Source organism: Fukomys damarensis, unplaced genomic scaffold, assembly GCF_012274545.1.
Source record: "Fukomys damarensis isolate Sample0158 unplaced genomic scaffold, DMR_v1.0_HiC HiC_scaffold_14, whole genome shotgun sequence".
Classification (NCBI taxonomy): Eukaryota; Metazoa; Chordata; class Mammalia; order Rodentia; family Bathyergidae; genus Fukomys; species Fukomys damarensis.
The window spans coordinates 53,969,092-53,992,143 of record NW_022900926.1 but is presented as its reverse complement, the minus strand read 5'-3'; the positions used below and the strand labels follow the sequence as shown (position 1 = coordinate 53,992,143).

Genomic DNA, 23,052 nt, shown 5'->3' with positions numbered 1-23,052 from the left:
TTTTGAGACAGGAAATAGTCACTAAGTTGCTAAATCATCAGGCTGGGCTTGAACTTTCCATCCTCCTGCCTCAGCCTCTCACAGTACTGAAATTTGCTACATGTACCACCACACCTGGTGTAGGTTCTTTGTGAATTATCCTAAATTGAGTGTGCAATCTGATTCCTCTTGGGCCCAGACTGATGATACAATCCTGAAATGCTGGCTAACTGTTGAGAGAAAGGTAACTCTCTTCTGTAAGACTTACACCTGGGCGGGATCTAAGTGTGTCAGAAGCTTTCTGAACATAAAGTCAGCTAAAAGGGAGTCAGAGTTAAGAGATGGGGGGTGAGCATTCCTGGCACTGTCATTTGAATTCCTAGTTACAGCCACAGTTTGATGTGTCCTGAATTTGCCCAATGATAATATAATTTCTCTCTCTGTTTTCTGTTTTTACTTTTGCTTAAGCAAGTTTTCAATGGGATTGTACCTTTTGTATTCTGAAGATTCCTAAGGGACACAGAGGCAACATTTAATCTGGCCCTTCCCTGCCTATAATGATTTATTCTCTGATTTCTGCATTCCAGGCTTTCTTTCAGTCACTTTGAAGCACCTCTGTGGTAACTGCTTTGCACGTACATTTGCCCAAAAATTGTCTGGAATATTCTTCCTTTTCTTTGCCAGTTAATTCAGACTCATCTTTCACATCACTGCCTAACATTACTGTTAATTTGCAACAATGTAGCCCCTGATGAATGACTCCTTCTAGTATTCAGGCCCTCTCCTTAACTCTGGGTAGACAGCATGACTTAAAGCTAGCAGAATTCAGCAGCCATAATGCCAGTTCCAAACCAAAGCCTTAGGAAAGGCTGGTGGCTCCTGCTTGTATGTTCTTAGAAGGCTTAAGATAACATTAAAAAAAAAAGTGCACTTAGCCTGTAATCCTAGCAGTGTGGGAGGGTGAGGCAGGAGAATCCCAATTCATGCCCAGTCTAGGCAATGAGATTTAGTGAGATCCTGTCTCAAAATAATTTTTTTCTTTTTCCTTATGTTTTTGAGACAGTGTCTCACTACATAGCTCAGGCTAGCCTTGAATTCACTATGTATCCCAGGCTGGCCTTGAATTTATGGCACTCCTCCTGCCTCAGCCTCCTGAGTGCTGGGATTACAGGTATGCACAGGTATTTTAAAAAGGCCTAGGAGGGCTGGGGATTTAGCTCAGCAGTTTGGTAGCCTGCCTTGCAAGCTCAAGGACTGGAGTTCAATCCCCATTACCGCCCCCACCCCCAAAAAGGGCTAGGAATGTAGTTCAGTGCAAAGACCTGCCTACATAATTGACTATGGATAAGATCAGCAGAACTGACCAAATTACAGAATTATAAGCAACAAAGTTCTTATTCTTCAAGGCTAGCAGTCCTAATGTCACCAGATAATACTGGATGCCATCAGTTGACTCATAGCAAGTTGCTGGTCTCTGCCACTGCCAACAGATGTTGCCTTGTGCCAGATGCTGTAGGTCAGCTCTACTGGGCACTGGTCTTAAGTGCTCTTGCTTTGGAAATGACTGCTCTGTCAACATTACTCAGGAAACAGAACAAAACCCTAATAGATTTACAGGACTTTGAGGGCTCACACCACTGGAGAAATAAATCAAAAGCAAGTTTACAGGAACACCAAAGCAAGCTGGTCTTTACTGTTAACAGCCTGTGTGGCATCACAGCAGTGACAGTACACAGGGAGAGCCCTTCCGGACGAACCCAGAAGTGGCTGGGGAGCATTGTTCCTAAGCAGTTGCAGGCCTGCTTGGTGAGGGGCAGGGCTGAAACCTTGCTGTGAAAGTTGAGTGGGCAGATAAGGGAGGGCCCCAGACGCCTCCCTTCCCGATTTTAGCTACTCCAGCGCCACCCCCCCCACCTTCAAAAAGGCTAGTGTATCTCCCGAAGTGGGGAGTGGGTAAGAGGCGCCATTCTGCCTGGCTGCACTCTTGTTGGAGGGGAGAAGGGTGGTTTGATAGCCAGGGAGGACCCTGAGGGAACCATCTCAATCCACTGCGGGGAGAGGCGAGCATGGGGACGGTGTTTGGAGGGAGGGGTGTGATGGCCACCAGCCAAGACACGGACCCCATGCGGCTGGCACAGGGAAAATCAAGAGAGGTGCTTCTCCTCTCCTGCAGTTATGCAGCAAATTGAAGAACAAATTTCCTTTTCAGAAGCCCTTTCCTCCTATACATTCAAGAACTCTAGGAGTATGCGCCCAATCCCAAGGCATCAGTGCTTGTTGTGGCGGTGATATTTTGATCTGTGCACCCTGGGGCCCAGCCCTCCACTTCCCAGGTCCCACTGGACCTGCTGCTGATGTTTGGAAAATAGCTTCATTCACAGTTTAGCATGGTAAAGTCCACAGACCCCACTCCCAAATTACCATTCTATTCTCCAGCAACCTTTGACAGGAAAATTAAATTTTAAAAGATTTGTGGTTTACACAGGTTTACAATGTTCAGATTTACACAGCAGGTTCTTTCAAATAAATAAATCAGTGACTGACTTTGGCAATCTTGCAAAGTACAGAGACTTCCAATTCTAAAGGATTTTGCTGGTGAGTCATTAAGTTAAAAAAGGAAATCCATATCAGTAATAAATCTTTGTAGAAGTACCCTATGTTCTTTTAAAATTGATTGTTTCTAGGTGGCTACTTCAACCAACATTATCAAAAGAATAGATTTCTGTTGTAATATAAAATGATGTTTTCTGAGAAATAGCTTCCAGTCTTTTTTTTTTTTTTAAGAAAAAAGTAGTTAACAAAGGAGATTTATTATGGAGGATACTTCCAGAGAATCAGAACTTATAATAATTTTATTCTGTGTTATTTTCATTGTTTAGTGTTATAGGCCATAAAGATTTTGCAGATTGAAGAGTTCTGGCTGCTGTGCTGGTAGGATGGTGGAGGGTAGCGACCTAAAGGTTGTGTGTTCAGAAATTAGTCGACCAAGGTGTGTGACAGGTTTATACCTGTCCTCTCTCCAGCTCTCCTCTCCTCTCCCAGTGCTCACACACCCTATCAGGAAGACCTGTATCTCCTTCTTCTCCAATGTCATCTCTCCTTTTCTACTTACAACGCTTTAGTTCAGGCTCCTGTCAGTTTGACCTTTGAACTTGTGTTGTAAGCTCACAAGGGATTTTCCTGCCTTAGGGTCAGCCCGTCTACTTCCAGATCCATCCTCCAAGCACACTGCTGCAGTGACTGCTCACTCCTTTTCTTCAGATCCTTCAAGGAAGCCGGGTGTAGTGGCACAGGCCTATAATCCCAGCACTCAGGAGGCTGAGGCAGGAGGAGCACTGTGAGTTCAGGGCCAGCCTTGGCTACATAATGAGTCCAAGTACAGCCTGCACTTCATAGTGAGATTCTGTCTCAAAAAAAAAATTTTTTTTTAAAAATTTGTGCTGGGATAAAATGTTTCTGAGTGAAGGAATTTAAGACATGTGTGGGAGGTGATGGGTATGTCAAATAGTTTAATTGTAATCATTTCACACTATGTATCTAAAAACTTGATGTGTACCTTAAATATATATGATCTATCAAATATACTCAATAAAATGTATTGAATAAAGAGACAAAAATTCATCAAAGTGTAAAAGTTAATTACATATAGTATTTTGCATATCAGTTATATTTCAATGAAGTGGCTTAACAAAAAAGAGCATAGAGGTGAAAAGATGCCATAAGCAGCACAAGGTCCAAGTTCCTTTGCTGTGTAGAACAAAGTGCAAAGTTTGGCTGCATCCTCTCTCCCAGAGAGCCAAGCTGTCCCTACCTTCATGTTCCCATGGTGGCCTCCTAGGCTGAGCCACCACCAGCCCCGCCTTCTTTGAGAACTGCCATCTTGGGTTCTCTCAAAATGGGCTTCACAGCTATCCTGGAAGGCTTGTCACTGTTCTGTCTCCATGACAGTCAGCTGATGCAAACTATAAATGAAATGTTCACAGGGAGGTGATGAAGCCTGCCTTGGAGAGATGCATTTCCATGCCCTTTTCCCCATGATAGTAAGACACATTGTTCATCAATCCCCACACATTTCAAAGCAGCCATAGCAAGCCCAGGTGAAACCCAAGAACACTCTCAAGTGACCTCTGAATCTAACTTTCCCAAGAAAGATACAGCTTCAAGCTGATTTGAAGCATGCTCTCTCACAAGACTTAAGTGTCCATTCGTGACCCAATTCCTGCCTGCTTTCCAGCCCTGTTTCTACCATGTTATGAGCTAAATGCATTAAAATATTAAAATCCCTCTGAATCAACCAGGCTCTTTCATGATGCTTTGCCTTTGATATAGCAATACCATGAATAATTATATTAAAATTCTATGAGGTAACACTATCCCTAATTTACAGATGAGGAAAACAAGGTTAATAGAAGTTAATCAGCTTGTTCCAACCTCACAAAGTCAATGTGACCTAGAATCTCACCTGACTTTTTCCTCTGGTGAATGATATTTCTCACAGTGTCAGCACACATCCCTTCCTTGTAATGCCTACCCTGACTTCTCTGGATGGAGGTAGGTGTTCCTCCCTCTAAATTTCCATATTTTCAAACATTACTTCACTATGGTAGCAATGTATATTTATTACAGAAAATTGAGAGATTCAGAAAAATAGCCCTCAATAGTAGATCTATCCAAATGCAATTATTGTTAATATTTGTGCCAGTATTCTCAGATCTTTGAATGTCATAATTTTTATGTGTATATTATTATTATTATTATTATTATTTTGGTACTGGGGATTGAACTCAGGTCTTCGCACTTGCAAGGCAGGCCACCAAACCACTGATCTAAATCCCCGGCCCTATTATTTTTTATTCTACCTTTGGGACTAATAATATTAGCATAAGCATCTCCCCGTATTATCACACAGTTTGACACTGGGCCTCGTTAGCAGTGGGAGACTTTGTGTTCAAGTAACAACCCATTCAAATTGTTTTAAACAATAAGGAATGTGGGATGACTGCTGCAAAATCAGGAGACTTGGGAATGGAGCAGGCTCCAGGTGTGCGTATTATAATCTGGGTTCTAGCCTTATTTTTCTGCTCCCCACCTCATCTTGATGGGCTGACATTGTCAGCCTCATTGATCCCTCAGAGCACCAGCCTGGGCAGCTTGTTTCCTTGCTCGAGTTCAACACAAGGAGGGAGAAATGTTACGCAGGACAGTCACACTTTGCAGTCTGATCAGGCCTCTTTAGGACACGTGCTTCTTCCCAGACACAGAATCATCTCTGGGGCCGTCTAACCTTTGGTTTATGCTTGGATTCTCAAATGAATCAGATGGGATTGTGTGATTATTGGTTTGTTTAGAGTCAGCCTGTGGAGTTGACAATGAAGTTAGCCTCTGCTGAGTCATGTGACTGCATGGGTGAAACATTTGTACATGAAGAGAAACTGGAATTTGTGTGTGGGTGTGGGGGGTAGATTGCTACTGTGATTTGAACCCAGGGCTAGCACATGCTAGGCAAGGGCTCTACTACTGAACTACTTCCCTGGCCCTTTTTGTTTTCAGATAGGGACTCATTAAGTTACCTAGACTGGCCTTGTGTTTGCAGTCCTCCTGCTTCAGTCTTTACTATTTTATTTTTATATTTTCTAATCATTTAGTAGGGGAAAATTCCTTGTTGCTACTTTACCTACTCTGTGTATGGTACTCTTTTTATACTTTTTTATGTATCATATAGTGGTTGTTTATTTGCTAATGTGTGGGCCTTGTGGATTATGACCTTCTTAATCCATATTAATTCTTGCTTTCTCAATTTTTGCATATATTATATCATTGTATTTATATCAGTGATTAAATGAGTGAATATATTGGAAATACAATAAAATGGCACTTAAGATAGTCTTTATGGAATATACAACTGGTGTTACAGTGAAAAAGAGACAAAGAGGCATCACGTGCTGAAAATACCTCAGGGAACAATACAGGCGTAGTCCTGAGTTCATGGGGCTTATATTCTGATGGGGAGCACAAGCACGGAAGGCATGACTGTTAACTCGGCATTATACAGAGAAGCGCAGGGAGTCATGGGCATTTGTAGTTGAGGGTCCTCCTAGGCTTTATGTTGGAACCCATTCCAGTCTCCTGGTCAAAATCAGATCTAACCCTAAATCTTTTTTCTTTTCTATTTTTTGCAGTGCTGGGGATCAATCCTAGGCCCTCGCTTGTGTTAGGCAAGCACTCTACTACTGAGCTATACACCCAGACCCTTATTCTAAATCTTTTGCTTACAATGAGACAGACAGCCTACTGCACCAGAAGACATGGTCCATGTCAAGGTGTTTACTTGCTCTTGGTTTTCTGTTAATCTGATTCATTAATATTTAGTTACTTCCCAGTGCAGTGGCACACGCCTGTAATCCTAGCACTTTTGTGCCAGCTATTTGGGAAGCTGAGACAGGAGGATCATCATGTGTTCAAGGCCAGCCTGGAAGACATAGTGAGTTCAAGTTCAGCCTGAACCATATAATGAGACCCTGTCTCAAAAAATGAAAAAAAAAATTTAGTTATAATACAGTATTAAATATAATATAGTATTACATAGTATTTAGTTGCACAGCATGCAGAGCTCTGCAGTTGTCCACATCGAGAGCTGCCTAGGGTGGCCTAAGAGTGCAGACTGGGGCCAGGTGGTAAGAGGGTTTTGCCTGCAGCCTGCTGGTGAGCTGCACAAACATCCTGAGTGCGAGTCTGCTTTGAGTGTATGGGCGTGTGAGCGTGTATGCACGAGTGTGTGCTCTGATCCCTCTGTTTCCTTCAGTAGAAGTTGCAGAACCATGACAATGTCTAATCACAACTCCTTTACCTTGTTTAGGATACCAAAAAGGCATAATTAAAATGAAAGTAGCAAATATGATTTCAAAATCAAAACAGATTTTTCTTTTCTTTGATATTGGGGATTGAATGCAGGGACTTGTGTGTGCCAGGAATTCACTTCACCACTGAACTACATCCCTAGAACCCACCCCATTTTTTGAGACAAGATCTTGCTAAATTGCTCAGGCTTTACCTCAAACTTGCAATCCTCCTGCCTCAGTCTCCCAAATAGCTGGCACTACAGGCACATGTCAACATGCCCAGCTTCGAACAGAGGATTTTTAGATATTTCACATACGCCTTCTTATTGCTGAGAAGGATCAGCCTATTAATGACATCTTCTTTCTTTGAAAAGGAAGTTCCATAGTTCTGTCTGACTTTGGGGAATTTCAGACCCTGTGAGGTGCTTTCCTGAGGTTCTTCCAAGGTAGGAAGCTGACCTAGTTTGGGAGGTGGGGGATTGTTTCACTGAAGAAATGATACTTTAACTGAAACCTAAGTAATGAGCATAATTTATCCAGAAGAAGGAAGGAAAGAGGCAAGGCAACACTCTACTGAAGGTCTTGGGACATTATAGATGGGCATGGTGGCACACACCTTATAATCCCAGCGCTCAGGAGGCTAAGACAGGAGGATCATGAATTCAAGGCCAGTCTGAAATACATAATGACACTCTATCTCAAAAACAAAAAACCAAACTAATTATCATCATATATTGTTCTAAAGTCCTTAAATTATATATGAAGTGTTACAGTCTCAATTTAAAATAGACTGTGATTAATTAAGGATGCGTTTTATAATCATCAATAGTCACTAAAAACATTAGCTAAAGCCCTTTGTGATTGCACATGCTTATAATCCCAACTACTTGGGAGGATGAGGCAGGAGCATCACATGTTTGAAGCAGCCAGGGAAATTTAGCAAGACCCTGCATCAGAATATTGAAAAAATAGGCCACATGTGGTGGCACAAAACTCTAATCCCAGAATTCAGAAGGCTGAGGCAGGAGGATTGCCACAAGTCCAAAGCCAGCCTGGAGTACTTAGTGAGTTCAAGGCTAGCCTGAACAAAAACCAAGACCCAGACAGAGAGGTGGGGGGAGGGAAGGAAGGAAGGAAGGAGGAGGGAGTTATGGCTCAGCAGTATAGCACCCCTGAATTTAATCCCTAGTACCAAAAGAGGGGGAAAAAACCCCAAAGAGGAGATAGACTGACATACAAAAAATACTCAACACAAAAGGAGAAACAAAGAACAAAAGGGACAAAAGAAAAACAGCAAGATAGACTTATACCCACCTATATCATAACTATACTAAATACTGAGGGCCGGGGATTTGGCTCAGTGGTTCTACTGCCTGCCTTGTAAGCACAAGGTCCCGAGTTCAATCCCTGGCACCCAAAACAACAATAACCACAACAACCCACCCCCCCAAAAAAAAACTAATGGATTGAATACTAGAATTAGATATCAGAGTGTCAGCCTGGAGAGAAAACAAGACCCAAATATATATTGTTTATAAGACATGAACTTTAAATATAAAAAAGCACAGTTTGGAAGTTCGAGACTGTAAAATTCTGTCCCATGCAAACACTAAGCATAAGCTAGGGTTTTTATATATCAGGGAAAGTAGATTTTTTAAAAAAGACAAGGCATATTTCTAAAGATAAAGATCAATTTATAACAATAAAGCGGTTCTCTGGTGTAAGAAACTGAAAGTGTAAATAAGGATCAAAATGTATAATAGTTAATAGATAATGTGAACAGGAAGAAAAGGTCTAAAGAGGAAGTGGGAGGAATAGGGAAAAGGAAAGAAGGGAAAGGAAGAAATGTAAGAAAAGGCAAAAATGGAAACAAAGTCTTTGTAAATATGGAGGGGTGGATGGGTAGAAAGGAGGCAGGGGTACGGGGAAAAAATAAGAACCAAAATATATCATGTAAAGGCACAAGTTCCCAATGATGAATGTCATCATATTGTATACCTAAAATGTACCAGTAAACTTAATGAATAAAAAATAGGTTAACTGATCAAGAAGACATAAAAATCCTACGTGCACATGTACATCATGAGAGCTTCAAAATATGTGAAAGCAAAAATTGATGAGAGAGTAATAGATCTACAATACTTAGAAACTTTAATACTCTTTCAGTATGTGATAGAATAATTAAAACATCAATAAGGACATAGAAGATTTGAAAAATATTATCATTAACTTGACCTAATTGACATGTTTGGATAATTCAACCATTTCAGAGCACATATTCTTTACACATTCTTTATATTCTCCAAGATATATTTTATGCTGTCGGAGCATATATGAAATTTTAAAATATTTCCACTTAAAACATTAAAATATAAAATATCTATAAATAAATAATTTTTTAAAAACATGCAAAATTTCTACACTGAAGTATATAACACATTACAGAAATACATTAATCCGAAGCAAAATCCCTGCAGGATTATTTAAGTAGAAATAACAAGCTGCTTGTAAATTGCAAAGGATCTAGAATAGTAACATAATCTTGAAAAAAAGACAAAGTTGGAGGACTTAACTACCTGATTTCAAGGATTACTACCATGATATAGTCATCCAGATAATATGTTATTGGTGCAAATAGACCAATGCAACAAAATAGAATCTGGTACTGTAGAATAAACATGGTAAACAACAATTAACTGACTACTTCAAAATAGCTATGAGAGAGTATTTTGAATGTTCCCAACACAAAGAAATAATAACTGTCTAAAGTGATGATAAATCATTTTCCTTGATCTGATCTTTATACATTGTACTCATATATTGAAATGACTTGCTATATTCCATAACACATACAGTTACTGTCATTTTAAAAATAAAAATATATTTAAAAAAAGAAAACAGAATCCAGAAACAGAGCCATATATTCACAGCTAATTGGTTTTCAAGGAAGGTGTAAGGGAAATTTAATAATGGAAATAATAGGTCAACAAATGTGACCCCAAAACAACTAGATATCTATATGGAAAAATTGTCTTGTGTATTATATTTGTAGTATAATTATGGAACAAATTACAATGTTAAACCTACATTAACCATGATCTGGAAAATAAATTATGTATCTTTTACTGCTATACTAGTTTTCACAAGCCACAGGAATATTATTAAGTAAAATTTGTTAAGGAATTTTAATTACATTGAGAACGCTAGGGTATCATTTAGAGAACGGTTTGACTATATTATGTAACATTTTATATTGCAGGTGATGTAATAAAGATGGCTTTCTGTTTTTAGTTCTTCCCCCTACATTCAACATGGGAGAAATTTCTAATTTCATTTATGACCAATGATATATATGTGTGAGGCTGCTGGCTAGGATGGAAGAACAGGAGCCAGCTCCTGGCACAAAATTAAATCTCACAAGCAAAGAGCTGAACAGCTTTAAAGAGTTAAAACATCCACTTTTGTTTAGAGTTAATACATCTATTATAATTTATTTCCAAGATATGTTTTAGATTCTGGAAGCATCGAGTTCACTCACCAGGTCCCTCATGTACATTAGTATTATTGTACCCTCATGTACTCAGTATTATTATGATTAATGGAGGTTAATCAAAAGGAGAGAAGTTTTTGCCCTAACAAACTAAAATGTAAATTTAATTACATTTTAAAAACCCGTTCCTCCCACACATTGTGTTTTGAGAGAGGTTTCTTGAGAACAAAAGATCAGGCTGCTGTATGATTCTGATCCCCAGATCGGGGGCCTTTGCCACTGGGTCAGGCTTGCCAGTCCCCAGGGAGAATGCGTCTCCAAAAGGGCCTATTGACACCAGAGGGTCCAGTGGAAGCCAGAATAACAGGAGTTTCTTTCCTATGATTGCAATAATTCAGGAAAGTCTCCCAATGCTGGATAAAAGCTCCCACAATGGAATTATGTTTTCTCTTCTACACAGTGCTGGAGATGCATCACATATTTTCTTTCTGTCCCCTATATCTCTGCAGTGGTGTCCCCCACCCTGCTCTATGGCCAATGACATTTCCATGCTATAACAATACTTGAAATATTCAAATTACAGGAGAAGTGATTATATTATCTTTTTGGTTAAACGACAGCCCTGAGGATACACTTTGAACAGCCCCCAAATTCCAACCTCTCAAGCATTTTTTATTGACTCTTAGTTTGCTATTTACAGTGTATCAAAAGCCAACAAGCTAAGCACTTGAGCTGCATTATCTAATGTTATCTTCAGGATATCCCCTCAAATAGATACTTTTACTTCCCCATTTTACAATCACCTTACTTTAGGAAAGAAAGGTGAGGACAGAGCTGCACTTCAAATGTAGATCTGGGTCCCCAGCAGCGAGCTCTTAGTATGAAGCACTGAGATGACACAATTCTGGCCTCTCTCGTAGTCCTAGGTACCTTTCTCTCCCTCTCTAGCCACAGTACTATCAATTAGTTGCTTTGTCTAGGCAGAAAAGCAGTACTACGCAGCACAGGATGAGATAAAGCAAAATAACAAGAAACTGCTTTGCTTTTGTGGAGCTTTTGATCTTGTTAAGATTTAATATTTTTCAACTTATGATGCACTGTTGAATCATCTGTGAAACTTTATCCAACACTAATGACAGAAATTCTGATTTAACTGGTCTGGGGTGAGCACTGAGCTCTGCGATTTAAAAACTCACCCCAGGTATTTCTAATGTGCAACCAGACTTGAGAACCAAGGGGGGAAAATCCTCTTATAAAACATCAGAACAACTACAATGTACAACATGATATATTTTGAAATTGATTTATTTATTTCTTACCTCTTTCCACAAAGAATATGACGTGGCTAAAAAGGTACAGAATGAATTCCATTGAGGGACACAGAGTTCTTGGTGTTTGTCAAAACAAGCCAAAGATAGTCTAGGATAGAGGAAGTCAGTCTAGAAATAATTCAGGTACATTTTATTTTTCTGCTTTGGCTTTGCGAGGCAGCAGTAGCAGATTTTAGGGGAAAATAGTTGGTAGAAAATAGCTGATTGGTCCGGGTACTGTTTCTAGGTGCGTGATTGGTCCCAAATCTGTTTCTAGGCAGTTGATTGGCCCAGTTACTGTTTCCAGGCTGTCGAGCCAGTAGATTGCCTTGTCTCCCAGGGTTACTCAATCTACAAAGTGATAACAGGTCTCCAAAGCTTGGGTGGAGTTATAATTTTTCTCCATTACAGAAGCTTACTGAAGAAAGCACCAGTATTTCAAGGATGACTCATAGGTACATGTTACATTTATTTGATCCATCTTCACTAAAATTTATGAATTACTTACAAGGCAGAAGCTTCCTAGATGATGTTTGCACAAGTCAAGGAGTGGCTAGAGCTATTCCATGAAAAATTCACAGCTGTTAGAAGGGCAGCTTTAAACCAGGAATGGTGGAACTATGCCTATAATCCCAGCATATGGGAAGCTAAAGCTATAAATTCAAGGCCAGCTTGTGCTACATAGCAAGTTCAAAGCCAGTTTGGAGAACATATTGAGACCCTGTCTCAAAAAAACACCCCAAAAAACAAACAAACAAAAAAACCAATCAGCCTACCAAACAAATATCAAAACAAAAGAGCAGTGTTAACCTTTTCAGTGTGGCTCAATTGTTGGACTATTTTCTCTTTTCTTCCCCTTCTAAGATATCTATTCTAAAAGTGAGTCAATGACCTTTGAGACAACAATTCTGTAGAATCAAAACTTGGAGTAATGAAGTATGTCATCAAAAAAATTAAGATTTTTACTTTAAATCAACCTGTCTCAACTTATTCCTCTTATTTCCTTGTCTTTCCTCATAAAGACCCCAAGCTTATCCTGTTTCCACAAGGAGGGAAGCAGTGTGGTGCAGTAAAAAGTGATATGGATTTATAGTCAAGAGACACTTATATTCTTGGATGTCACAACTTTCTGGCCTTTCGTTTGTAGTGGACAAAATGATATTTTCCCTAATTAACTACGTTTTGTAGAATCAATGAGTTCACATAGGTGAAAATGCTTTTGTAAATTGTAAGTACTATACAGAGTAAAAGCAAAAATGTTAGGAAAATTGATATTAAATATATGTTATCACTGAAAACCCCTTAGGAAAGGCTGGGACTATAGCTCAGTGGTGTTTGCATCAGGCTGGCAAGTGCATGGTCCTGAGTTTGATCCCTGGTACCAGAAAAAACAAACACAAAAAACCCTAGGAAGGAAAATGGAATATGCCAGGAGATAAAAGTAATCCAGTTTAGAGAGTGGGGTTTGAACCTAAGAGCTTCACACTGAGCTACATTCCCTAGCCCTTTCTTTTTTCATTTTGAGACAGGGCCTTGCTAAGTCACTAAGTTGCCCAGGCTAGGCTTGAACATGAGATTCTCCTGTTTCAGCCTCCCAAAGTGCTGAGACCACAGGTGTGCATCACCACACCTGGTTCATGCTCACCTAAGCATGTAATTGGGTAAGCATGACAGTTTCATGTTTCACTGATATGAAACATTAGCTTCATATAAGGTGTTATATATGAAATCTGGGATGGGTTTATCTGAAATACTGAGTATGCAACCAATCAGAAATTTTTAAAAATTACAAAACAAAACCTCAAATTTATATTTAATTTTGGCCAGAATAAAACCTCAAGTGAATATTTTTAAAAAATTTACCTAAGAAGGAAATGATAAGAATATGTTGGTGGCTCATAACTGGAATAACAAAGTTCCACTCCCCAACATGATCTGATAGGTTCTAATGAATGTAGATCTAGATCTATAAAATGATGTCAGACACCCCTGGCATTGCGCATTGTGTCACAGGCCTGTAATTCCAGCACCCTGGGATCCTGAAGCAGAAAGATCACTAGGTGGAGTCCAGCCTGGGCAACTTAGTGAATTAGGGAGAACCTGTTTCAAGGTAAATAAATAACTTTTTTAAAAAAGGGGTGAGGATGTAGTTCAGAGCAAAGACCCTGGGTTCAATCCCCAGTTCTGGGAGAAAAAGGTGTCATATATAGGTCAGCACCAGGTAACAATGTTTTGCTTCCAAACAGCTACTGGTGAACATCTCAAGTTGCAAGTATTAATGCAGATACACAGTCTGTCCATTTCTTAATTTTAGAAAAGTTTTTTTTCCCTTGAAGATGTTAGTTATTAACCTCCCACATCAGAAAGGGTGGTTCTCCAAACGGGAGCACTGGCATTATTTCAGATACTGTTAAAAATGCAGAAGGTCAAGTCTACCTCAGACCTCCTAAATCAGTCAGTACTTTAACAAAATTTCATGCATCTAAATTGAAAGTATACTGCCCTCTGTGGTTGCACATGCCTGTAATCTACATACTCGGGGGGGGCGGGACCTGAGGCTGAAAGATCTCAAATTGGAGGCCAGCCTAGGATACACAGGGATTTTGAGGTCAGCCTAAGCTAATCGTGCAACCTTTTCTCACCACCCAGTCCCAGAAAAAGTTTTAAAACATACTTCCACAAAGAGCATCTAGCACCTTTCAAGTGGAAAAACAAAACCTCAGATCCCAAAGGGTGATTTTTCTCCTTAAAGACTAAAATGCAGGGATGCAGAGCTTGGATTAGAACAAAGCTTTCCTGCCTCTACTGGCAGGTTCCTGCATCACACAACCAGTCACATCCTGGTTCTTCCACTTCCTGGATAGTGGCTCTGGGCAGGACACCAAATCTCTCTCTCAAACCTATTTCTTCATCTCTAAAATGGAGATGATAGCAATGCCTACTTCACACAAAGTGGGAGGCTTAACTGACATTAGAAAATGTCTGAACAAATGCTTTGTTCAAGGTAAAGCACAAACCACACATAAAGTTATGTTATTCTCAAAAAGACAGTGGTCCACATAACTTAAACAGTAGAAGTGCATTTTTATGGCACCCAGAATCAAGTAATTATTTCTGAAAACCTTCATGCCTTCACGGAAGTGTTTAGCAAGCTGATTTTTTTCCCTTCTAATTTTTCATATTTTTCAGTGGAGAAACGTATATAAACCGTCCAGTAGAAATGCTTAGTTAGTCACTCTAATCTCCTGGTAGGTTGGGCTGACCTCTCTTACTATGAATTTGGGGACTGGAGCCAAATCTAACATCAAATTAGTGTACATATACAGAACTGAAGAACCTAAGACACTGGCCTTCTTTTTTACCACAGCAGTGGGAGGTCAGATTACCTGGGTTTTAGCTCCCTCTAACGTTCACCGTGATTCAGTTATGTTGTAGAAAAATCACGGAGAATTCTAGTTTCATTTTCTGATGCAAATATTTTTGGAGATAGTAAAAAGAACTTGGTGGTCCTGGTATAAAAAAAAATACAAACCGGGGATTAAGCTCAGTGATTCGGTGGCCTGCCTCACAAGCGCAAGGACCCGAGTTCGATCCCTGGTACCAAACAAACAAACAAACAAAAAAACAGGAGGGTAGGGACAAGGGAAAAAATGAGAACCAAGACCTGTCATGTACAAGATCCCAGTAATGAATGTAACTGTACTGTATACCTAGAATGTACCAATAAACTCAATAAAAAAAATACATCCAACTTCTCACCATTGCGGGGAAATGATTCAATATATACATTTTTGCGTTGTTTGTTATACTTAAAATAATAGAAATCTTGGAGATATTTGGTAGTTGAAGCCTTTCCTATTTAGAACAGAAAGATTGCAATCATTGATGCTTCCCTGATTTTTCTGTTCATTGTCAAAAAGGTTTAAAAATTAATGTCTCATAAGATTATCCAATCATCTAATTTTATGTTACATTTGGATTTGTCTGCTTACTGCGGGAAGGGATTGGCCATTACTTCAGACTGCAGATTAAGGACATCTGGGCTCTGTCCTTTGCAGTGCTTTGGAGAAGGGCAACCACAAAGGTGAGCCACAAGGGGAATGCTTGAGAAACAGGGTTTCCAGCCTCACAAGAGATATCCTTTAGTTGGTCACAGTGATACATGCCTGTAAACCCAGCACTTGGGAGGCTGAGGCAGGAGAAATGCCACCTGGGGCTACAGACTGAGTTTAAATCTAGCCCAGGTTACACTGTGATACCTCCTCATCTCAAAAAACCAAAAACAACACAAAAGTTGCCCTTTCCTCACTCTGTGGCTGAGGAGTACTAGAGAGCCAGGGGACCTGAGGGAACCATGTCAAAGATTAGTGCAAACTGTGTGACCAGATAATCAATGACAAGAGGGCAAAGTTTTCCTTTATCCTATTCTGAGAATGTCGTGTCTGAACCCTTAGAACCAAGATATAATTCTAGGGACAAAAGTGAGGCACAAAGCCCCAAGAATGACAGAACTGGAACTTCCTACCCGTTTGGCAGGGAGAGAACAAAAGCTCAAGATTAAGTTGATCTATAGAAAATAAAAAGATGCAACATTCTCACACACAGGTTGGAAAATTGGCTCTTATCCTATATTTTAGGGCAGAGTCTGTATTTGCAGCCCTGCAGTCATTTTTTTGTTGTTGTTGTTGAGATCTTGTTTATCATTTTTTTTGAGACAGGATCTAATTCTGTTTCTTGCTATGTAGACCAGGCTTTCCTTCAACTCTTGATCATCCTACCTCGGACTCACTAATGCTGAGATTACAGGTGTATGCCACCACACCTGGCTCATGTTGAGACCTTGTTAAGGTTCCACTGTGTGCACATGAACATGGACCTTTAGAAGTCACTGATCACTAGGGGCACACATGGAACCTCTACAAAGTCCAGATACTGAAACATTCAAATCCTCAGGCTGGTTTAGATTTGGGGTGGAAAGAAGAGAGAGTGACATCGAGTTTGCTCACTTCTTATTCTCTGCAATATCTCCCCCACCCAGTGTTGGGGCTTGAACCTAGATCTCACACATGCTAGGCAAGTGCTCCACCACTGAGCTGCACCTCCAACCCTAAGTTTCTAACTTGCTAAAGAAGCTACATGATTTTCTCAAGGGAGATGTACATTAGACACCAGCAGCTGGAAGAGGCACGGACAGTTCCCCCCTTACAGGCCCTACAACATTTAGCTTGAAGGACTGTGAAAGAACACATTCCCACTGTTTTAACCCATTCAGTTTGAGGTACTTTGTCCAGGAAGTTGTAGAAAACTATACCAGTGGGGAGGGCCTCTAATGGAAGATGGACCTCTAGAGTTCCAGGGCATTTTCTGAGGGGTGGACCAGGATATTAGATTCCTCGTCAGGGAGGCCTGTGGAGGCACATTCCTAAGAGCTGATGCCTCTGAAGACCTCAGGGCTCTTAAAGTAAATGGTGACTTCTCCTCTGTGTTATTTCAATCAGACATAAGGCACAAAATGCCAAAGAGTATGGAATATTTGATCACTAACTCAGGATTGTGTATTTTTATTCTGGTCCTGGGGATCAAACTCAGATACTTGCTCTTGCAAGGCAGGCAGCGGCACCACAGAGCTAAATCCCCAGCCCAGGACTGTGTATTTCTTTGAAGAGTGACATTACACAGGTTTGGTCCATGTTAGTAGAGTCACATGTATACCAGAGCTGTATGTTAAAGTATTATTTTGTTAAAAAAAAAAGCTGAAGAGTGTGCCAGTTTACAAGAACTTGGGAGGAGCTGGGCATAGTGATGCATACCTGTAATTCTACCACTTGGGAGGCTGAGACAGGAGGATCCTCACGAGTTCAAGGTAAGTCTGAACTACATAGTGAGTTCAAGGCCAGTGTGAACTACATAGTGAGACTCTGCCTCAAAAAATAAAAAACAAAATTGCTTGGGAAAAGGTGACTGCATTTATACTAAAGTAAGAGCTGCTAGCTCAGACAGCATGGGATGCAGGAGCTTTAGAATTAGAAAACATGGGTTAGAACAGGGCACAGAGCCATGTTTTGTAGGGCCTTGCATTAGTTTCCTAGGAGTGTTGTAAAAAAGTACCCAAAGCCAGGTGATTTAAAACAATAAAAAAAAATATTATCAGAGTTTTGGAGGATAAAAGTCTGGAATGAAGGTGTTCCCTCTGACAGCTGTGGGGAAGAATTCTTCCTGTCTCCTCTGGCATCTGTGTTGTCAGAAACCCTTGGTTTTCCTTTGCTTGCAGGTACATGTTGTGGCTTGTATCGAGATGTCTCCTGAAAGCCTCATGCAGTCATAGGTGGGACTTTTTGGAGGTGGCTGGGTCTAGGATGCGATGCTGGGAGAAAGGTTGTCCCATCCTGGGTGTGAGTGCTAACTACCCAAAGGAGGGATAGTTTAGATGGAACATCAGGGACAGAAAACAGGCTTGCCACTGTTTTGCTTCTGCTACTACTTTGAAGCTTTGCTTCTGCCTGCCCTACTTTGCCATGAACTGTTTCTCCTCTGTGATGCCCCTGTGCCGTGCCACCCTGCCTTGGAACCAGCTGACTATGGACCAAAACTTCTATGAAGTGAGCTGAAATAAATCTTTCCTCCTTAACTTTGGGTGTTGGGTAATTTGTCTTCACAGTAAGAAAAGTAAAACCGTACAACACTCTGATCTCATATTCTTGCTGAGTATTTGCACATAATCTTTTCCTATGTGAGCATTGTCTCTATATCCAAATTCCCCATTTTGCTGATACCAATCATGTTGAACTAGAGCCCACCCTAATGAACTCAATTTTTTTTTTTAAACTGAAACAGGGATCTTGCTCTGTTGCCAGGCTGGCCTCAAAATAGTGCAACCTCAGCCTCCTGAGTAGCGAGGAATATGAGCATGTGCCTCTGCACCAGGCTCTAATGACCTCATTTTAACTTGATTACCTATGTTCAGAGTCTGTTTCCAAATAAGAGCACATTCTATGCTATCAGAGGTGCTCTGATTCCTTTTGGGGGTAGACTTACTTCTGCTTGAACTTGTGGGACAGCCCTTTATAAAAATAAGGGCATAAACTGGGCACTGTGTTACAGGTTTGTAATCTCAGTGACTGTGGAGGTTGAGGCAGTAGGATCACAAGTTTGAGGCCAGCTTGGGCAATTTAGAAAAACCTGTTCAAAAATAAAATTTTACAAAAAGACCAAAGGATGTAGTTCTCTGGTAGTGAGAGAGCTAAGTGGTAGCAAGAAAGCCTTCAGTCTTATAAGGTTAACAAATATGGAAAATTGGGAGTTAAGTGGGCCTATTTGAGTATGATGGTGCATGCCTGTAATCCCAGTAACTGGGAACTGAGGCAGGAGGCTCTCACCATGACTTTGAGGCCAGCTTGGGCTGCACAGAGTTCAAAGCCAGCCTGAACTATATAGAGGACCCTAGCTCAAAAAACCAAAAGCAAACAATCAAATAAACAAGAGTGTTGTGAAATTAAGGGAACATTCCTGGAGACAGGAGGATAAGTCCATTCAGCCTTCAAAGACTATGTGGTCAAGAAAGTAAGATCACTGGGGCTGGGGATTTAGCTCAGTGGTTCCAGCACCTGCCTTGCAAATGCAAGGTCCTGAGTTCAATCCCCGATACCCTCCTCTCAAAAAAGAAAATAAGATCATTAAGATCAAACCCACTGAGGCAGGAGAATGACCTGTCCTGTTCTAGAATCCATCTAGGGGCTTTCCCAGAAGATAAGGGTGGCAAGGGACAAACACATGTGTATTCATTCACTAAAGTAATTTCTAGTTGCCTTTACTTTATTAGCATAGTAAAAATTATCCTCTGAGGAGGAGACAAAATGGTAATGAGACATGCATCACATGTAGAGGTGTGATAAAGAAGGGCACAGGCACAACTAAACCTCCATCTCTGCACGAAATGGTATCAAGTCCTTGCCTACTCCACAGATGCCGTAAGAGCTGTAAACATCTGACTTTGTTTGGGTCCATCTGGGGTTCTTATCTCCCATGATACTCTCCCTTGTTTCTGTGCCACAGTGCACTTGTCTGATTCTCCTGATAGAGTGAGAATGCACAGAGCCAGTTAATAGAAGAGCACTTACCTAGCACATATGAGGTCCAGGGTAAAAAAAGATGAAGGACATAAGTTTACACATACCTATTAAGCCTTGGAAAGAGTTCATACAAGTAAGAATCTCATGGTAAATCTTGTCTTGGTTTATAACATTAGAATAGCTGTTGGCAGGTATCAATGGGGTGTAATGCAATAATGTTGAGCTCACATTCATCTCATACAAATCCACCTGTACATCTGTAGGTAAGTAGGACAGACTGCTAGTTGTTTTTCTCCTTGAGCCTGTTCCATGGAGTAAAATGTAAAACATCTCTTGGAGAAGAGCACCTGGCTGTGAAAAATGTCATTTTATTCAAAGATTACTTTTTTCTTTTACAACATGGCCCTGAATGCCAATGACTTTAGTGCTCACAGGAAGAAACAACCATGAAGGATAATTTTGAATGTTTTGTTTTGCCCAGTACTTTGAGTTTATAATGTAAACTCTATGTGAGACATGACTCTTGTTCCTCTCTGCTCCACATTTAAACTAACTCAGTCTCTGAAGCTGGACAGTACAGGCAGGAAGCGGAGATGCTGGGTCACTAGTATGAAAAAGGGAGTGAGGCCCAAGTAGACATCACCTTAATCTCTGTCAGCTAAGGAAGATGAGGATTGATTTTTTTAAAAAGCTGATGTCCTTCTCTGACACTTTGCTGGCTTTTGAGAGCCAGATGAGAACATCCTCTACACACTCTAGGGCAGTGGTGGCGAACCAGTCCATGTTGCAGTGGACTGTATCATGGAAAACTTGAAAAAGGTTCACCAGCACTTCCCTAGGGACTTGGTGATGAGTAAAAACAGGGGCAGACCTTAATCAACCATTTCTAGAGAAGCATGGAATGTGAAACTGACCCCCTATGAGCAAAGCCTGGAGAGCACTGTTCAGTTCAGAGAGGGGCACATTTCTGTAATAACTTTTGAGGGGGACATGAACAGGCACTGGGGGAAAATTGGGAGTAAACTCCGCCAACCCTCCGATATGAGAAAGAAAGAAAGAGTTTCATTATTGAATAAACTTTAAATCGGGCCATGATGCACCACACAGGCAATCTGCTAATGAGATTTCAAAGACAGAGAGAGAAATCTCACCCTTACAGATCCAAGCACATACAATCCTTTACCTAAATGTTCTCAAAATGAACATAACGTGTTCTTCTGTGAAGTTTGATTGGTAATTGGAGTGGCCACCTGGGTTACTTGATTACCATTATCTGAAGGAAAAACAAAAACTTTCTTATCTCTTAGACAAAACTGTGGATTACAGCTGTGGAACAAATGGGAAGGCTAAGCTCCCAAGGTCACAGGGAGAGAGGGTCACTATCTTCCTTGACGTTTACATTTAAAAGCGATACCACTCAGGCCCAGGCTTGAAAAAAAGGTAAGAGGTTCACTCAGCTTTTAGAAGATTTATATACATATTAAGATGAAGATGATTTATGAATACAAATTTCCTCAAAAGAATTGCTGAAAGGAAAATTCCCTTTCACTAATAGGAAAATTATTTTTATTCATCCTTCCCTTTCTTATGGGCAAACAGATGTTCCACTGAAGAATTTACCTGTGCAGAAAACTTACAGCTAATAAAGAGGAGACCAAGACATACCTGGAAAGGTGAATTGAGGGTTCTAGGAAGAGCCATGAAGTTCAAGGAAGAGCCATGATGGTCCTCTGTGGGCATCTGCTTTTCTTATCACTGAATAATAAGAGACCTGAAACAAGGAGACATTTAGGCAGAAACACTATCAGGTAAGGGATTCCTATAGGGAGAGAGACATCTGCTTACTTGGAAGCCACCTTTCTATTTTACCCTATACTGTGGCAAGTGGGAACCACAGGGCCTCCCAATCTGTGGTACTCAGGATGGAGAGAATATAACTGATAGTTATAAAATTACTGATAGTGTAAAAATTACACACTACTACCTTATAGTCAATAACAGCTGCTGATTAGTGCTATGTTCTCCACTTGCCTAGGACTCCTATCCCTGGCTAGATATTATTATAGACAGCAAGTTAATTAGAGGTATTATAGGCACTTAGGGCTAGGCCCTCAAAGAAGTAAGTGTAGAAGATAAGAAAACATTACAACTGTGTCTGGAGGCACATTCATTGAAGGCCTCAAGATAGAAATGGAATGACTACAACCATGCAACCATGCTTCACCAATGGATGAATGATGATCTACATATTTCCCCAAGGGATGAATAATAATGATTGATATTCTAAATAGGCATCAGTCATCTTGGGTGGGAAACCAAGACCTCCTGACCCATCCCTTCCAGGAAAGGTCCTTGTTCTTTCTATGTACAGTTGCTATGTAACTTATTTCCCCATTAGATCAAAATTTCCTAAGTGACTATACTTGTAATCTTATCAATCATAGATAAGTTTTGTCCTCTCTTGTACCCACCCCATGATTGTATACTGATCTTATGATTTTGCTCTATAAAGCATCCCATGTTAAGTGGAGTCTGTGGCAACCCACTTTCCAGGTCCCCTCCTGTCCCTCTCAGTCAGTAGGTATCTATCCCTCAATAAATATTTCCTACTTTTAATTTCCATTGTTCCTAGAATTCATTCTTTGAGTTTAGAGAACATGAACTTGGCATATCAGACATTTAACAGGTTAAGACATAATATTTCCCTTATAACATTTTGAGATCCCTATGTCATCCCTATATCATTTTGGAGGCCCCACCAAGATAACTGGAAGGAGGTAAGAGTTTACTTTATTTCATAGATTCTGGATTGTGACTCTTAACATAATCAAAAATTGTCATGCTGGTTTGTCTACTGTTTGTGCCTTGAATTTTTATGCCTTTCTTTGTCAATTACTTGTGTCTTGAAATTTTATGCCTTCTTTTTAATGCATTGTCTTTTGTTAAAACGAGGTACATTTGAGAATATGGGAAAATTATAATGTTTCCTTGATGAGACATTTTATTCCTGTTTTTTGCATACTGTGTTTGGACTTAGTTGCTGAACTTACTAGTGTTCCTTGTTGACCTGTCTATTGTATTTTGTTATCTTATCTTAGGCAGCATGCTAGGAAAAAGTAGTGAGAGAATGTCTCCTCTGGACTTTGATATGAAATCCTATAAAATGGGTCTTTTTATGAAATCTAGTTCATATTTAGGAAATATACATGCCTATTAGTAAATCACAGGACCCCCATCTGCCAGTTAAAAGGCAATAGGCTGGCAGCCATTATTAAAACTTGGGGGACAGGTTTCACTGGAACAAACCGGCTCCAATTGCCCCTGCACATTCCCTAGGGAGAATGTTGAGTTTTCTCTGCCTCAGT

At 40.3% G+C, this 23,052-nt stretch overlaps 1 long non-coding RNA gene across 1 annotated transcript in view; it reads right to left on the bottom strand.

The window, feature by feature from the left end:
• LOC117286016 overlaps positions 1-23,052 on the bottom strand; it is a 94,150-nt gene that overhangs the window by 64,344 nt on the left and 6,754 nt on the right. Inside the window, exon 2 of the long non-coding RNA XR_004517145.1 lies at positions 21,353-21,458. This is a non-coding gene — a long non-coding RNA (uncharacterized LOC117286016). The remainder of the gene's footprint in view (positions 1-21,352; positions 21,459-23,052) is intronic.